The sequence below is a fragment of the Bombina bombina genome, chromosome 1 (assembly GCF_027579735.1).
Source record: "Bombina bombina isolate aBomBom1 chromosome 1, aBomBom1.pri, whole genome shotgun sequence".
Classification (NCBI taxonomy): Eukaryota; Metazoa; Chordata; class Amphibia; order Anura; family Bombinatoridae; genus Bombina; species Bombina bombina.
The window spans coordinates 992,161,009-992,176,836 of NC_069499.1; positions in this window are offsets into that span (position 1 = coordinate 992,161,009).

The window sequence follows — 15,828 nt, forward strand, 5'->3', positions numbered from 1 at the left end:
ATCTTACCTACCCCCTAAAGTGAGCCCCTACCCCGCCGCCATCTACCTTACCTACCCCCTAAAGTGAGCCCCTTACACCGCCGCCATCTATTTTAAAAATATTAACCCCTAATTTAATCCCCCTACACCGCCGCCAGCTATATTAACTATATTAACCCTAATTATATTAGGGTTAATATAGTTAATATAGTTATTATATTATATATATTAACTATATTAACCCTAATTATATTAGGGTTAATATAGTTAATATCGTTATTATATTATATATATATTAAGTATAATAACCCTATCTAACTCTAACATCCCTAACTAAATTCTTATTAAAATAAATCTAATTAATATTAATATTATTAATTAAAATATTCCTATTTAAATCTAAATACTTACCTATAAAATAAACCCTAAGATAGCTACAATATAATTAATAATTACATTGTAGCTATTTTAGGGTTTATATTTATTTTACAGGTAACTTGGTATTTATTTTAACTAGGTACAATAGCTATTAAATAGTTAATAACTATTTAATAGCTACCTAGTTAAAATAATTACCAATTTACCTGTAAAATAAATCCTTACCTAAGTTACAAATACACCTACACTATCACTAAATTAAATAAACTACAAATATCTAAACTAAAATACAATAAAATAATCTAAACTAAATTACAAAAAAAAAAAAACACTAAATTACAAAAAATAAAAAAAAATTACAATATTTTTAAGCTAATTACACCTATTCTAAGCCCCCTAATAAAATAATAAAGCCCCCCAAAATTGGTGAACCAATCAGCCTATCAGATTGAACTTGAATCTGATTGGCTGATTCAATCAGCCAATCAGATTTTTCTACCTTAATTCCGATTGGCTGATAGAATCCTATCAGCCAATCGGAATTCAATGGACGCCATCTTGGATGACGTCATTTAAAGGTACCTCATTCATCGGGAAGTCGTCGTGCTGGATGGATGCTCCGCGGCGGAGGAGCGAAGAAAGAAGATTGAAGATGCCGCTTTGCTTGAAGACATCGCCGGATGGAAGAAGACTTCACTGCCGCTTGATTGAAGACATCGCCCGGATGGAAAAAGACTTCACTGCCGCTTGATTGGACATCGCCCGGATCGGATGAAGAGTTCGGCCCGGCTGGGTGAAGACAAGGTAGGGAGATCTTCAGGGGGGTAGTGTTAGGTTTTTTAAGGGGGGTTTGGGTGGGTTTAGAATAGGGGTATGTGGGTGGTGGGTTGTAATGTTGGGGGGTGGTATTGTGTTTTTCTTTTACAGGCAAAAGAGCAGAATTCTTTGGGGCATGCCCCGCAAAAGGCCCTTTTAAGGGCTGGTAAGGTAAAAGAGCTTTGAACTTTTTTAATTTAGAATAGGGTAGGGAATTTTTTTTATTTTGGGGGGCTTTATTATTTTATTAGGGGGCTTAGAATAGGTGTAATTATCTTAAAAATCTTGTAATATTTTTTTTATTTTTTGTAATTTAGTGGGGGTTTTTTGTAATTTAGTTTAGATTATTTTATTGTATTTTAGTTTAGATATTTGTAGTTTATTTAATTTAGTGATAGTGTAGGTGTATTTGTAACTTAGGTTAGGATTTATTTTACAGGTAAATTGGTAATTATTTTAACTAGGTAGCTATTAAATAGTTATTAACTATTTAATAGCTATTGTACCTAGTTAAAATAAATACCAAGTTACCTGTAAAATAAATATAAACCCTAAAATAGCTACGATGTAATTATTAATTATATTGTAGCTATCTTAGGGTTTATTTTATAGGTAAGTATTTAGATTTAAATAGGAATATTTTAATTAATAATATTAATATTAATTAGATTTATTTTAATAAGAATTTAGTTAGTTAGATAGGGTTATTATACTTAATGTATATATAATATAATAACGATATTAACTATATTAACCATAATATAATTAGGGTTAATATAGTTAATATATATAATGTAATAACTATATTAACTATATTAACCCTAATATAATTAGGGTTAATATAGTTAATATAGCTGGCGGCTGTGAAGGGGGATTAAATTAGGGGTTAATATTTTTAAAATAGATGGCGGTGATGTAAGGGGCTCACTTTAGGGGGTAGGTAAGATAGATGGCGGTGGGGTAGGGGGCTCACTTTAGGGGCTAGGTAAGATAGATGGCGGCGGGGTAGGGGGCTCACTTTAGGGGGTAGGTAAGATAGATGGCGGCGGGGTAGGGGGCTCACTTTAGGGGGTAGGTAAGATAGATGGCAGAGTAGGGGGCTCACTTTAGGGGGTAGGTAAGATAGATGGCGGCGGGGTAGGGGCTCACATTAGGGGGTTATAGATTTAATATAGCTGGCGGCGGGGTCCGGGAGCAGCGGTTTAGGGGTTAATAACTTTATTAGGTGGCGGCGGGGTCCGGGAGCGGCGGTTTAGGGGTTAATAAAAATGTTATTGTTAGGATAGTGAGGGGGGATAGCGGATAGAGGGTTAGACGTGTCGGGCTATGTTTGGGAGGCGTGTTAGACAGTACGGGTGATTTTATAACTTTAGTCAGGTTTTGTAGGCGCCGGCAGTTTCTAAAGTGCCGTAAGTCACTGGCGACTCCAGAAATTTGTACTTACGCAGATTTCTGGACATCGCTGGTTTGTGAGACTTACTGCACTTTAGCCTCTGATGGCGCCGTATATAGGATAGCTCGAGTTGCGAGCTGAAACTGCGGGCTGCGGGGGTTCCCTGCTTGCGCCACAAACTACGATCTTTATCGGATCGCGCCCAAGGTGTTTATTTTTACTGTTTACTTGCTTTATTTGTCATGTTTTCAAATGTTTTTGTGATGCTGGTATACTTCACGGTGAAACTTATCGTATGCAGTGAGAAGAAAAGCAGCTCCATTGATTTCCATTTTGATTGCTTTGATGAGGGGTGATTACAAATCTTTATGAATTCCGCAGTTTTCTAGCTGTGAATTTGAGTTGTTTTAGTGCTCTAATACTAAATAGGAGGGATTGGAATGTCATTCAGCCACTAAAATTGAGCTGCTATGATACATCTGCTGTCACTAGATTTTTTCCCCACAGTTGCTATCAAAGGGACTTGCATCATGTCCTACATATTGTGCTGGATTGATAACCTTGCAGGCTCTATGTGGCCAGTGTGTAATTTTTATGTTCTAGCCTTTAAAGTAAGGTATTTTATACTCCGTGTTCTCAGCAATGCAAATTTAGTTTTTCGAGGGTGCTGCTTTAAGTTAGCACCATGCCCCTGGGCCTGAAGGAATCCAAGTATCATGTGAGATACAGAAGCAATATGTTAGTTGCAGCTGGTAGTTCTCTCTTAAAATATAAATAAGAGACATTTATGGCAGCCCTTGGCAGATTTAAATATTAGCTCTCTCCTCTATCCCACCCACACCCCCTTCCTATGCCCCCTCTCAGCATGGCACAGAGGGGAATTATCTCTTCCCTCCACATTTTGTTCTCTTTTTCTCAGGCTCTCTTTGATGTGTCTATAAATAGCTGCCGTTCTATTTACACTTTATTCAGATTGGATTATTTCAAAGAAAATCCACGTTATGTGTATCTGTGAAAAATTGCTTGGTGTGACTATTGGGTGGCTGTGTATCTGTGTGAATGGAGTGTTAGGGAACAGTGCCAATGCAATGCTGAGTATGAATGCTTACACTATGTGCCGAGGGACAGGGGAGGTGGTGGGACTGAGAATGCTTTGTATGGGGGCTGGGGAGATAATATGTGTGGGGACTTTGGAAACACTTTATGGGGAGACTGAGGATGTAATGAGTTAGGGAATTCAATATACATTTGATGAGGTGCTATGGTTTCATATTGGAACTGTACAGTGTATGAAGGATGGGGAGAGCTTAGTGTGAAGAGGATGAGAATGTTGTGAAAGAGTAATTTAGGATGCAATGTATTTGGACCTAAGAGCTGGGAATATGTTATGTAAGGGAAAGAATATGCTATGTATAGATGGCTCACCGGCTTTACCACTTCCTTTAATTCACTAAAAAATGGGTAGATAAGTGAGCTTTAGTGAATCAGCCATATAGAGTAACACAGCAAATGGAAATGGTGCTGAAACTCTAGAGACCCCTTAGTAAATCTTTCCTACTGTCTGAGATACAGAGGTTTGTGAAAACATCATGATGTAGTGTCTGGGGTGACCGGGGAGCACTAAGCATACAACTACTGAGGATGCAGTGTAAGAATAGCGCTGCGGAATGTGTTGGCACTCTACAAATAACTGATAATAATAAGGAGCTGAACATGCACTGTGTGAAAGCTCTGATATCGTTTCTGATGCGTAGTGAGGACTCAGGATTTAATGTGTCAATGAGATGTACAGCTTTATCTTTCTTTCTTCCCTCTGTTGATTCCTGCATATAAATTCTACCAGAGCAGACTGTAAAGGGCATGGGGGTGGGGGGACAATGTCTGACTGTGCACATCCTGCAAAGCAAGGTCACCGGGTGCAGGGGACTGTGCCAAGCACTATATTCACAATGTGACAGATAGAAACATAGTTGGGACTGCAGTGTGCTACACAACATTAAACCTCATACAAACGCAACAGTTTTTTTATAGAGCATCAATGTAGCTCTGCTGAAGCTACGACACAAATACATGAAAATTGACAAAAAGACAGATGCACTGACTGCCTACCCAGTTGCCCTACCCAAGTTACCAGCTATACTGTACATGACCTTCACAGCAGTGCATAATGGGATTTAAGGTGAAAGATCACAGCAAGATGTTATTTGTAATTCTGATCACATTATTTAGATGTAATACTAACACTGAAATAATTCTAAAAAACAAGTGACAAGCGTTAGATGTTAGTTTATGCAAATGTTATGGTCGCAGGATAGTGCAGTAATGTTTAATAGAAATAGTTAATTGTAAGTCATTTATCTGAAATAGTAACAATTAATTAATGTGATCATGTATCAATCCATTAACTCCTTCAGGGGAAATATAAAATAAAAAGTAAATAAATAAAGTAAAACAGTGTTGATAAACAAAATACATGAGCAATTTCGTTCCCTGTTCCTGTGGGAATTTAAAATCAATATACACTGGCATTCAAAAGTTTGGGGTCACTTAGACATTTCCTTGTTTTTGAAAAAAAAAAGCATTTTTTTGTCTATTAAAATAACATCAAATTGATCATACAGTATAGACATTGTTAATGTTGTAAATGGCTATTGTAGCTGGAAATGCCTGATTTTTAATGGAATATCTACATAAGTGTACAGAGGCCCATTATCAGTAACCCTCTGTCCTGTGTTCCAATGACACGTTGTGTTGGCTAATCCAAGTTTTTCATTTAAAAAGGCTAATTGATCATTAGAAAACCCTTTTGCAATTATGTTAGCACAGCTGAAAACTGTTGTGCTGATTAAAGAAGCATTAAAACTGACCTTCATTAGACTAGTTGACTATCTGGAGCATCAGCAATTGTTTGATTACAGGCTCAAGATGGCCAGAAACAAAGAAATTTCTTCTGAAACTTGTCAATCTATTCTTGTACTGAGAAATAAAGGCTATTCCATGGAAGAAATTGCCAGAAAACCTAAGATCTTGTACAGCAAGGCATTCTAGTCCTTTCACAGAACAGCGCAAACTGGCTCTTACCAGAATAGAAAAAGGAATGTGAGGCCCCGGGGCACAACTGAGCACAAGGATAAATACATAAGAGTGTCTAGTTTGAGAAACAGATGCCTAACAAGTCCTCAACTGGCAGCTTCATTAAATAGCACCGGCAAAACACCAGTCTCAATGTCAACAGTGAAGAGGCGACTCCGAGATGCTGGCCTTCTAGGCAGAGATGCAAAGAAAAAGGCATTCTCAGACTGGACAATAAAAAGAAAAGATTAAGATGGGCAAAAGAATACAGACACTGGACAGAGGAAGATTGGAAAAAAATGTTATGGACAGACAAATCAAATGTTGAGGTGTTTCACAACACAAAGAACATTTGTGAGACACAGATCAAATGAAAAGATGCTGGAGGAGTGCATGGTTGCGGCAATATGATGGTCTGGGGGTGCTTTGGTGGTGGTAAAGTGGGATACAGGGTAAAAGGAACTATGAGGAAGAAAGGCTATCACTCCATTTTGCAACGCCATGCCATACACTGTGGACGATCCTTGATTAGAACTAATTTCCTCCTACAACAAGACAATCACCCAAAACACAGCTCCAAACTATGCAACAACTATTTAGGGAAGAAGCAGTCATCTAGTATTCTGTCTTTAATGGAGTGGCCACCAAAATCACCAGATCTCAACCATATTGAGCTGTTGTGGGAGCAGCTTAACCTTATGGTACATAAGAAGTGCCCATCAAGCCAAGCCAACTTGTGGGAGGGGCTTCAGGAAGCATGGGGTGAAATCTCTTTAGATTACCTCAACAAATTGACAACTAGAATGCCAACTGTCTACAAGGTTGTAATTGCTGCACATGGAGGATTCTTTGATGAAAGCAAAGTATGAAGGACACAATTGTTATTTCACTTAAAATGTATTATTTCTAACCTTGTCAATGACTATATTTCCTATTCAAACTCATTCCATGTATGTTTTCATGGAAAATAAGTAAATGCCTAAGTGACCCCAAACTTTTGAACCCCAGTGTATATGCACTATAAAAGAAAGTAGGTGCGCCACTTTTATGCCACACACAATTAATGTAGATATAAGGATTTATTAAAACATTCCTTTAAGGTGATTACTGTTTTTTTTTTTTTTATCTTGTCATGTTTTTGAAGACTAGGTAATTTGTATAGAGAAAGTTGTGACTCACATAAAGATGTGGTCATGGGATTGCTGCACAAAACAAGGGTTTGATGGAAAATTGTAGAAGTGGTTGCGATGAATGTTATTTGGGTTTTTTGTTATAGTTGCTTCATTTGGACTGAAGCTAATCTCAATGTTTGACTAGTCACAAAGTTTTACAAAATGTTTATTTTAATCATTTGTTGTAGAGATAGCTATACAATAATTAGGAGACCAGCTCTCTAGAATAGGGGAGGAATAATATCTTATATAAATCAACTAGAATGTTAATCTTTAAAATTAAAAACTTTTTTTTTTTTTTTTTTAAATCTAGTAAAATTACAATTTTAAAAATTCCAGTTTATTTCTAAAATGCAATTTACATTTATCTTGATATCTTTTATTGAAAACCAAGCTCCTTTCTACCTGTGAATATAGAAGTGCATTGGAAAACATAAAAGTTTAATTTTGAATTCTATGTTCCTGTAATGCCCCAGATAAAGCTGAACGCCCCTAACAAAATTCCACACTCTTTGGTTCCTCTCTTCTGTCTCTTAAAATACTGCAATTTTAGTGTATAATCTCAGTTTTACATCATGCAATCCAACATGCAGGTTTCAGTTATATGCTATGCAATTCCCCATATGGAGAACTGCCTGAGGTCACACACAGAACACATTATAATCATGGATCAGTGACTGCCCAAAGAGAAGAGGGGATATATATATGGAAATAAAATAAATGGTAAATTGGCCCAATATCATTTGATTGTGCAGCAGAAAACCCTAAGGATATTTGGGGTTGTACTAGAAAACAGTCAGGAGTTTAACACTTAGTTGCCCTTGATCTAGGAACATTCTCTTAGTTGTTTTTGGAGTTTCATAATAATACAAAAAAACCATATTGATAATGGCCTGTGTTTGGTTGGATTTTGTGATACAGAGGAATTAAAATTTTATAGGTAAAACCGTTTTTTTGTATTTGCCAGGCTAACTGAGTGGAGAGAGTGTTTAAAACAAAACATTAAAAATCAACAAAACATAATTTCTGAAGAGATTTTGATACCATTAATATTTGTTTTGTAAATAACTACATTCTATGCTAATAAACATACACCTAGATTACAAGTTTTGCGCTATAGAGGGTGCGAAACGAACGCAACAAAAGTAGCGTTATTTTGCCCTCCATAGCGCAGCCATTACAAGTTTTTGAAAAGCCGCCTTGTGCATGCGATATGGTTACGTTAAGCTCCATACTGCACAAAATACAAGCGCTGCTTTGACGTGCTTGTGCACGCTTTCCCCACAGACATCAATGTGGAGAAAGTGTTAGAAAAAAAACTAACACCTGCGATCGCGGAATGAAAAGCTCCGTAACGCAACCCCATTGAGGTCTATGGGGTAAAAAAAGTTACGTTTAAAACCTAACATAAACCCCACGTCTAAACACCCCTAATCTGCTGCCTCCGACATCGCCAACACCTACATAAAGTTATTAACCCCTAATCTGCCGCCCTGGACATCGCCACCAAAAATAAATTTATTAACCCCTAATCTGCCGGTCCCGATATCGCTGCCACTATAATAAAGTTATTAACCCCTATTACTCCGCACCCCAACATCACCCACACTATAATATAGATATTAACCCCTATTCCGCCACTCCACGACATTGTCGCCACTAAATAAAGTTATTAACCCCTAAACCTCAGGCCTCCCACATCACTGCCACTAAATAAACCTATTAACACCTAAACTGACAGCCCCCCACATTGCAAAACACTAAATTAAACTATTAACCCATAAACCTAACAACCCCCTAACTTTAAATTAAAATTACAAGATTCCTATCTTAAAATAAATAAAAACTTACCTGTGATATTAAAAAAACCAACTAAGTTTAAACTATAAATTAAACTAACATTACTATTATACTAGAATTAAAATAACTATCAATTAAATAAATTAAATTACAAATTAAAAAAACCTAACACTACTAAAAAAAATTATATCTACAATTACAAAAAATAAAAAATGCTAAAGTACAAAAAATAACAAACACTAAATTACGAAAAATAACAAAAGAAATTATCAAAAATAAAAAAAATTACACCTAATCTAATAGCCCTATCAAAATAAAAAAGCCCCCACAAAATAAAAAAAAAACCCTAGCCTACAACAAACTACCAATAGCCCTAAAAGGGCCTTTTGTAAGGCATTGCCCTAAAGATATCAGCTCTTTTTCCTGTAAAAAAAAAATACAAAGACCCCCCCAACAGTAAAACCCACCACCCAACCAACCCCCCAAAATAAAAAACCTAACTCTAAAAAAAAGCTAAGCTACCCATTGCCCTGAAAAGGGCATTTGTATGGGCATTACCCTTAAAAGGGCATTCAGCTCTTTTTCATTGCCATTAAAAGGGCATTTAGCTCTTTTAAGAAAGCCCAAAACCCTAATCTTAAAAAAAAAACACCCAAAAAAAGTTTAAAAAAACCTATCCTCATCCAGGCGGCGAGAAGTCTTCATCCAGGCGGCGAGGTCTTCATCCATCCAGGTGGCGTTTTCTAGCTTCATCCAGACAACATCTTCTATCTTCATCCCGGCGGCGTGGAGCGGCTCCATCCTGAAGACATCCAGCGCGGAGCATCCTCTTCATGCGGTCGCCGCCATATACTGAATATTCAATGCAAGGGAGCCTTTTCAATAGCAAATTTTGATTTGAATAGCCAATAGAATTTCAGTAGCTCTTATCCTATTGACTTATTTGAACATCCCAGACTTCTCGCCGCCTGGATAAGGATGGATGTCCGGACTTCAAAAACTGTAAGTGGATCATCGTGGGTTAGTGTTAGGTTTTTTTAAACTTTTTTTCGGTTATTTTTTTAGATTAGGGATTTGAGCTTTCTTAAAAGAGCTAAATGCCCTTTTAAGGGCAATGAAAAAGAGCTGAAAGCCTTTTTAAGGGCAATGCCCATACAAATGCCCTTTTCAGGGCAATGGGTAGCTTAGGTTTTTTTAGAGTTAGGTTTTTTATTTTGGGGTGTTGGTTGGGTGGTGGGTTTAATGTTGGGGGGCCTTTGTATTTTTTTACAGGAAAAAAAGCTGATTTCTTAAGGGCAATGCCCTACAAAAGGCCCATTTAAGGGCTATTAATAGTTTATTGTAGGCTGGGGGGGGGCTTTTTATTTTGATAGGGCTGTTAGATTAGGTGTAACTTTTTTATTTTGGATCATTTCGTTTGCTATTTTTTGTAATTTACTGTTTGTTATTTTTTGTACTTAAGTATTTTTTTATTTTTTGTAATTTTGTATTTTTTATATTTTGTAATTGTAGATTTTTTTTAGTAGTGTTAGGTTTTTTTAATTTGTAATTTAATTTATTTAATTGATAGTTATTTTAATTCTAGTATAATAGTAATGTTAGTTTAATTTATAGTTTAAACTTAGTTTTTTTTAATTTTACAGGTAAGTTTTTATTTATTTTAAGATATGGATCTTGTAATTTTAATCTAAAGTTAAGGGGTTGTTAGGTTTAGGGGTTAATAGTTTAATTCAGTTTTTGGCAATGTGGGATGCTGGCGGTTTGGGATAAATAGGTTTATTTAGTGGTAGTGATGTGGCAGGCCAGAGGTTTAGGGGTTAATAACTTTATTTAGTGGCGGCGATATCGTGGAGTGGCGGAATAGGGGTTAATATCTTTATTATAGTGTGGGCGATGTTGGGGTGCAGGGGAATAGGGGTTAATAACTTTAGTATAGTGGCGATGATGTTGGGGAGCGGCGGAATAGGGGTTAATAAATTTTATTAGTGGCGGCGATGTCGGGTAGCGGCAGATTAGGGGTTAATAACTTTAATTTAGTGTTTGTGATGCGGAAGGGCCTCGGTTTAGGGGTTAATAGGTAGTTTATGGGGGTTAGTGTAATTTGTAACAGTTTAGTTATGAGCTTCATGTAACAGTTTTGTTGCGTAAAACTCATAACTACTGCTCTTAGATCGTGAAACGGATCGTGACGGTATAGGCTGTAACGCAAGCTTTTTAGCCTCACCGCAAAACTTGTAATTGCAGCGCTATGGAAATCCCACACAAAAAGGTCATTTTTTTGAATGGGGGATTGACGTTGCATTACAGGCTAAAAGGGTTGCGGTACAGCTATACCGACAAGACTTGTAATGGCTGCGTTGCTGTTTTAACGCTGAAATGGCCATTTTTTCAGCGTTAAAACACAAACGCAAAACTCGTAATCTAGGTGATATTTAGGTTTTATCACATATTGTGATGTTAAGAAAGTGTATGGTCACAAAGATTTCCACTTGAGAAAATACCAAAATCTGAAAGTTAAAATAAGCAAGACAGCTGCAGTGGGTCCAAGGTTTACAAAATCTACTAATTGCAATGCTTTCTGTGTTGCTGATTGCAATGCATTCTGTGGTGCCGAATCTACTGATTTCAATGCATTCTGTGGTGCTGTATCTACTGATTGCAATGCATTCTGTGGTGCTGTATCTACTGATTGCAATGCATTCTGTGGTGCTGTATCTACTGATTGCAATGCATTCTGTGGTGCTGTATCTACTGATTGCAATGCATTCTGTGGTGCTGTATCTACTGATTGCAATGCATTCTGTGGTGCTGAATCTACTGATTGCAATGCATTCTGTGGTGCTGTATCTACTGATTGCAATGCATTCTGTGGTGCTGAATCTACTGATTACAATGTATTCTGTGGTGCTGAATCTACTGATTGCAATGTATTTTGTGGAGCTGAATCTACTGATTGCAATGCATTCTGTGGTACTGAATCTACTGATTGCACTGCATTCTGTGGTGCCTAATCTACTCATTGCAATACAATCTGAGGTGCTGTATCTACTGATTGCAATGCATTCTGTGGTGCTGTATCTACTGATTACAATGTATTCTGTGGTGCTGAATCTACTCATTGCAATGCATTCTTTGCTGCTGAATCTACTCATTGAAATGTATTTTGTGGTGCTGAATCTACTGATCACAATGCATTATGTGGTGCTGAACCTACTCATTGCAATGTATTCTGTGGTGCTGAATCTTCTGATTGCAATACATTCTGTGATACTGAATCTACTGATTGCAATGCATTCTGTGCTGCTAAATCTACTTATTGCAATGCTTTCTGTGCTGCTAAATCTACTGATTGCAATTCATTCTGTGCTGCTAAAACTACTGATTGCAATGCATTCTGTGGTGCTGAATCTACTGATTGCAATGCATTCTGTGCTGCTGAATATACGCATTACAAATGTATTCTTTGATGCTTAATCTTCTGATTGAAATTCATTCTGTGGTACTGAATCTACTTATTGCAATGCGTTCTGTGCTGCTAAATCTACTGATTGCATTGCATTTTGTGCTGCTGAATCTACTGATTGCAATGCATTCTCTGGTGCTGCATCTACTCATTGCAATGCATTCTCTGGTGCTGCATCTACTAATTGCAATGTATTCTGTGGTGCTGAATCTACTCATTGCAATGCATTCTGTGGTGCTGAATCTACTCATTGCAATGCATTCTGTGGTACTGAATCTACTTATTGCAATGCGTTCTGTGCTGCTAAATCTCTGATTGCATTGCATTTTGTGCTGCTGAATCTACTCATTGCAATGCATTTTGTGGTGCTGCATCTACTCATTGCAATGCATTTTGTGGTGCTGCATCTACTAATTGCAATGTATTCTGTGGTGCTGAATCTACTCATTGCAATGCATTCTGTGGTGCTGAATCTACTGATTGCAATGCATTCTGTGCTGCTAAATCTACTGATTACAATGCATTCTGTGGTGCTGAATCTACTCATTGCAATGCATTCTGTGGTGCTGAATCTACTCATTGCAATGCATTCTGTGGTGCATAATCTACTGATTGCAATGCATTCTGTGGTGCTGAATCTACTGATATGCAATGCATTCTGTTGTACTGAAACTACTGATTGATATGTATTATGTGGTGCTGAATCTACTGATTGCAATGCATTCTGTGCTGCTGAATCTACGCATTACAGTGCATTCTGTGGTGCTGAATCTGCGCATTGCAATGCATTCTGTGGTGCTGAAGCTACTCATTGCAATGCATTCTGTGGTGCTGAATCTACTCATTGCAATGCATTCTGTGCTGCTAAATCTACTGATTGCAATGCATTCTGTGGTGCTGAATCTACTTATTGAAATGTATTCTGTGGTGCTGAATCTATGCATTGCAATGCATTCTGTGGTGCTGAAGCTACTCATTGCAATGCATTCTGTGGTGCTGAATCTACTAATTGCAATGCATTCTGTGCTGCTAAATCTACTGATTGCAATACATTCTGTGGTGCTGAATTTACTGATTACAATGCATTCTGTGGTGCTGAATCTACTGATTGCAATGTTTTCTGTGCTGCTTAATCTATTGATTGCAATGCTTTCTGTGTTGCTGATTGCAATGCATTATGTGGTGCTGAATCTACTCATTGCAATGTGTTCTGTGCTGCTGAATCTACTAATTGCAATGCTTTCTGTGTTGCTGATTGCAATGCATTCTGTGGTGCTGAATCTACTGATTGCAATGCATTCTGTGGTGCTGAATCTACTGATTGCAATGCATTCTGTGGTGCTGAATCTACTGATTGTGGTGCTGAATCTACTGATTGAAATGCATTCTGTGGTGTTGAATCTACTGATTGAAATGCATTCTGTGCTACTCAAACAGCCTTACAGGTAGAGTGGAAAAGTCAAAGCTGCTTCAGATATGTGCTCTAAACTGCAGTTATTATGAGAACATATGCAGATTTTTTCAAAGAGCATGGTTGAAATACACATTTTGCTGCCTAATGCTAAGTGCCTTAGTGAATCAGTGAACATATATTATGAAGCGATTAGGCAGCAGAGGTGTGTCAGAGTTGTAGTCCCAGATATTTGTCTGTATATTACTGTAACTTGGAGGATAGTGAATACCTACAGAAATTTCCTGTCATAGCGGTGTCTAGCAGCTGGTTGTTCTTGCTAATGTTTTTCATGCTGCCAGGGCCATCGTGTGCTGTCTAGTTTAGAGCCCCTGGTGGTGTGCACACATAGCATAGTTACTAAGTGTTATTGAAAGGGCTCTTTGCCTGGAGGTTTAAAAGCCTCCAGGATCTGGTTTATATCCTTGCCATCCTTGGTCTCCTGTGCCATTATCTAGATGTATCCTCACTCTTCTAATCCATTTTAATCCATGTTTGTCCTGTTTCTGTGTTTTCAGTAGAAAAGTTTTCCAAAGTGCCTGTTCATCCGATCCTGTTCTAACTTCACAAACAGTTGTGCCCACAACCTCATGTAGCTCTGATTTTGTAAGTCCTTCAATCACTTTTCCATAGTGTTTGCTGTTCATTTTGCCAGGCTCCCAGTGTCTGCTGACTGAGTACCATTTTAAAAAAATGTTATTTATATTCTGTGTTGAAGAGCTACTTAGGTAGGCATCTGAAGCACTAGCAGGAAATAGCGCTGCCATCTAGTGCTCTTGCAAATGGCAACATTCTTGCAAAACTGCTGGCATATTGTCCTCCAGAAATGGTCCGGCTCCTAAGCATATGTCCCTGCTTTTCAAAAAAAGATACCAAGAGTACAAAGTGAAACTGATCATTGAAGTAAATTAGAAAGTTGTTTAAAATTGCATGCTCTGTCTAAACCATAAAATAGTTTTTTTGGTTTTTCATGTCCCTTTAAGCAACAATTAAAGGGACACTAAAGTCAAAATTGAATTTTCATGATTCAGACAGATCTTGCAATTTTGCCATTTTACTTCCATTATCAAAATGTGCACAGTGTCTAAGGCACCAGCTCCTATTGAGCATGGGCAAGAGTTTACTGTGATTACGCATATGAGTCTGTGGTTGGCTGTTGGCTGTCACATGATACAGAGGGCTGGCAAAATGAAGGAAATATTGAAATGTGTCAGATCTACTGCGCATTTAAAATTCTGTGTTATTGCATTGTATTTTTATTATGCACCTACTGATTATGCAACTCTACTCTATTTAATGTATCTTTAAGCAGCTATAGAACATTGTCTAATCAGTTGAGTCATTCATCCACAAAAAAATGCATTATAAGATTTTTTTTGCACATTCCTTTTTTATCCATTCACCAAAGATTAAGCAGTGTTTTATCTTTTATGTTAGTACTTTCACTTGGAGAGAGAATGTGGCAACATACAAGACAAATTTCATCTTTCTATTATTGTGTTTAACTCCCTGGCAGCTGACAAGTATGTAAACTTCACTTTTGTTCTTGGACAATCCTGATCCCCCAAAAAATTACATTTACCAACAAAAAAAAATGACGTCAAGAACTAATCTTGGAGGAAGCTAACAACATTTTTTTCCTAACATATTATTCCTTTAAACATTTTTTGTCTGTGCAAATGTCTAATAGCAGCTCCTTATATCTGACCTCTATGATCAGCTGCCAGGGAGTTTCTGCCGCCCAATGCTATAATACTGGTATCTATATTACATAGGTGCCAGTGAATTCATTTATTATCCCTGCCAGCGACCTCCACCCGCTCTATTAACCCTATCTGCCTAAAGCCACAGGATAGTAACGTCATAATTAGATATTCATGATTTAGACAGAGAATTCCATTTTGAAAAAACTTTATCCAATTTGCTTCATTCCTATGATATTCTTTGTTGAAGAGATACCCAGGTAGGCATCTGGAGCACTACATGGCAGGAGATAGTGCTGCCATCTAGTTCTCTTGCAATTGGATAACATTCTTGTAAAACTACTGCCATATAGTGCTCCAGAAATGGTCCGGCTTCTAAGCTTATGTCCCTGCTTTTCAACAAAAGATACCAAGAGAATGAAGAGAAATGATATTAGAGGTAAATTAGAAAGTTGTTTAAAAAGGCATGTTCTATCTGAATCTTTAAAGAAATTAATGGGTTTTATATTCATTTGACTCTTACTTCCACTCATCTATTTCCCCAAATTAAAAATGAATCTATCAATCCTGTCATAGTGCTATCAACTCAATTTAAAACAACT